The sequence below is a fragment of the Herpailurus yagouaroundi genome, unplaced genomic scaffold, assembly GCF_014898765.1.
Source record: "Herpailurus yagouaroundi ecotype Mexico unplaced genomic scaffold, PumYag 100, whole genome shotgun sequence".
NCBI classification, from domain to species: Eukaryota; Metazoa; Chordata; class Mammalia; order Carnivora; family Felidae; genus Herpailurus; species Herpailurus yagouaroundi.
Genome location: NW_024412391.1, coordinates 82265147 through 82268680, shown reverse-complemented (window position 1 = coordinate 82268680; position 3534 = coordinate 82265147). Strand labels below are relative to the sequence as shown.

The 3534-nt window shown below is 50.4% G+C and overlaps 1 protein-coding gene across 6 annotated transcripts in view; it reads left to right on the top strand.

The window, feature by feature from the left end:
- The window catches only part of ATXN7L1 (ataxin 7 like 1), a 254775-nt gene that overhangs the window by 7753 nt on the left and 243488 nt on the right, over positions 1-3534 (top strand). The window lies entirely within an intron of this gene.

Here is a 3534-nt window from a genome sequence, read left to right as displayed (position 1 = left end):
TACTCAGCAGGCGTATACAGACCTGTGACTATCCCCCGGCACTGGGCTACACTTAGAAGGGTCTAAAGAGACAGGGCGCCTGGGTGGCGCAGTCGGTTAAGCGTCCGACTTCAGCCAGGTCACGATCTCGCGGTCCGTGAGTTCGAGCCCCGCGTCGGGCTCTGGGCTGATGGCTCAGAGCCTGGAGCCTGTTTCCGATTCTGTGTCTCCCTCTCTCTCTGCCCCTCCCCTGTTCATGCTCTGTCTCTCTCTGTCCCAAAAATAAATAAACGTTGAAAAAAAAAATTTAGAAGGGTCTAAAGAGAGAAGACCCCATCCCTCCCTCAAGAAGCTCTCCTCCCAAGGTTTCCAAGATGACTCCTTCAAACCTTCAGTTCCAATCTGTCCTAAATAGTGACAGTAGTGAGTTCAGGTTCTAATTCTGGGTGGCCCACCCTCCCTCACTGTGGGTAGAGGAGACCCTGAGGTGCTGATTCTGATAATGACGGCGTTTATTATATGGTGGCCCCTGATGTCAAAAGCACCATGATGAAGCATTAAGGATTTCAGTTTATATTTATATTTAAAGTCAGGCTGGAAATACAACTGGCGTTCTGTGCAGTTTGATTACCCATGGGATTTGTCTGCAATGGGGATGCACATGATGGAGAGCAAAGCAGCTGGTTTCAGGATTTCCGTGTTAAGGACTAGAAAATAGGAAGGGCAGAGGAAGTATGATTCCTGAGGGCTGCTGAGCTGTGCTCCAAGTGGTCTGTGGCATTATTTAGGACCATAAGGGCATGCTCACTCCAGCCAGTGGTTGTCAGGGACTGGCTGTCTCTGGTCAGAATTGATTTAGAAAAGTGAGGCAGAGGGGCGCCTGGGTGGTGCAGTCGGTTAAGCGTCCGACTTCAGCCAGGTCACGATCTCGCGGTCCGTGAGTTCGAGCCCCGCGTCGTCGGGCTCTGGGCAGATGGCTCAGAGCCTGGAGCCTGTTTCCGAATCTGTGTCTCCCTCTCTCTCTGCCCCTCGCCCGTTCATGCTCTGTCTCTCTCTGTCCCAAAAATAAATAAACGTTGAAAAAAAAAAAAAGAAAAGTGAGGCAGATTCGGTTTCTGCATGGTGTTCTGTGGACGTTGTGTTTATATCCTTTGGGCCAACCTTCCATTCGTGACACTCCGTTTCATTTTTGACATAAAACAGTAGAGGCAGACGCAGTGAGACCCTGTCCCAGTCAACTCCCTTTTACCCAGCGACCCCATGCTCTGAGGTAGCCCACCGTTTACACTGCAAACCAGGATCATTTAGTGACTGCAATAGGAGCGATGCCACCAAGATGGTGACATGGGTCATTCCTGACCTCACTCCTCCTCACAAGAGCAACTAACAACTATCTGTGGACAAGGCACCACTGGGAGAATCCCAGAACATGGGGGTGAGCTGACGCACCCCCGGCACCACACAGACCAAGACAGACCCCCGTGGAGGGTCAGAGGAGCCCTGCTCCCTGACCACATTGCCCCCTCCTTCTCCGCCAGGCCGATGCAGCACCGCATGGACAGATTGCCTTGAGCCAAGGCTCCACCAGGGAGAAGAGAGCCCTGGGTGAGGGGGACATCCAGCTCCGGGGGGTCCCCACTGCAGTCTCACCTCAACAGGGCAAGTCTGTGGGGCCTGACCACTGGGAGTCCAAATGTGACTGCAGTAATCAAATGTAGCCCTCATGGAGAGGGAGAAGCTCAGCCGGTGGGTTGGCCTTTTCTCCAGATTGTGGAAACCCAATGTCAAGGACTGACTTCCGTGTCTCTCTGTCCTAAAACTCTTGGTGCAATGTTGTGTCGGTGGTGCTCTCTGGCTGATGCTGTCTGGCTGGCTGTCTCTCATTCTCTCCTGTGGCAGAACTCCGATTGGCCACTTCAGCCAAACGGACCTGGCTTGGGACCCTGAGGCACTTGAACTAATGATGACAGTCTGGGAAATCCCTTCCTGCAAGTGGGCTAAGGCTGAGGATCCTTACCATTCAGGGGCTAGACTTGGCTTGCCCAGTTGCCTCTAAGTAAAGCTGGAATCCCACTGTGAGGAAAGCTTTTGTCTTTATGTAGATGCTTTATCCTTGTACCTGTGGTTTCATAACACAATGCCACTTGCCAATTTTAAAGGATCAGGTGCTTAAAGAAAAAGAAGGAAGCTAATTAAGTACTCACTAGAGCAGGACAAAGTGGTACCAGGTCACCATAGTGGGGAAGATAAAAGTGACTCAGGGACAGGTTCTTTGAGCATGAAAGCAGTTACCAGCGCATCCAGTCTCTGGAGCTACATGGGATTCTCTGGCCAGAGTGGGGGAGCTGCCCTGCTTCAACATGCCAGTAGGTCATGGGTACCTGGGGTGGGCGTGGAGAGACAGGACACCCAAACTGATGACACTAGCCAGATTATAAAGATGGCTGAGACACATTCGTAGCTTGGTCCCATCAGACCAAGGTGGAATCTGGCCCTTTTTAAGAGTATATTAGGCACGAAAGGGCAGATATTGTGTATTCCACTTACATGAGGTTCCTAGAGTAGTTACGTTCAGAGAGACGTGGTAGAATGGTGGTTGCCGGGGGCCGGGAGGTGGGGAACAGGAGAGTTAGTGTTGAATGGGCACAGAGTTCCAATTGGGAAAGATGAGTAAGTTCTGGAGATGGATGGTGGTGACAGTTACAAGACCGTGTGATTATACTTCTGAACTGTACACTTAAAAAATGGTTAAAGTGGCAAACTTTATGTTATGTATATGTTAGCACAGAAGTGCCCTGCCTGGCGTTGCAGAATGGCGAGTTTCACGGAGCGTTTTGTAGATCTTGCCTCTGCTGCTTACTAGCTGGGTGGTGAGATACTTCTCTGAACCTCAGTTTTCTCATTTGCAGAAAATAAATGAGGTGCTATCTGGCATCCAGTAGGTACTTAATAATGTACGCTTTTGTTATGATGATTGCTGCTCTGACCAGGCATTTGGGTCCTCTTCTTTGCGGCCACTTCTAGGCACCAGGCAGCATCCTTACTGCTCCAGCAGAGTGCCTGGGGTTCAGTAGGCACCCTTGGTCAACACTTCGTCCCTGGTTCTTTGAGGACGCCGGGAACAAAATCAAAAGGAGTGGAACCGAAGTCCCTGTGCTATTAGTTTTCGAGAGTGAATCCGTTTCAGTAAATCAGTGTGGTCATTCTGGGGACCCTGCAATGAAATCTCTAGGTCCTTAGCATTCCAGGCTGTGGTCATACTGAATCAGAAGGACTAGGAGTAGAGCAAAGAAATGCATTAAATTTTTTTTTTAACGTTTATTCATTTTTGAGAGAGAGAGAGAGAGAGAGAGAGAGACAGAGTATAAGCAGGGGAAAGGCAGAGAGAGAGAGAGAGAGAGAGAGAGAGAGAGAGAGAGAGAGAGAGAGAGAGGAAGACACAGAATCCAAAGCAGGCTCCAGGCTCTGAGCTGTCAGCACAGAGCCCAATGCAGTGCTAAAACCTACGTACTGTGAGATCATGGCCTGAGCCAAAGTCGGACGCTCGATCGGCTG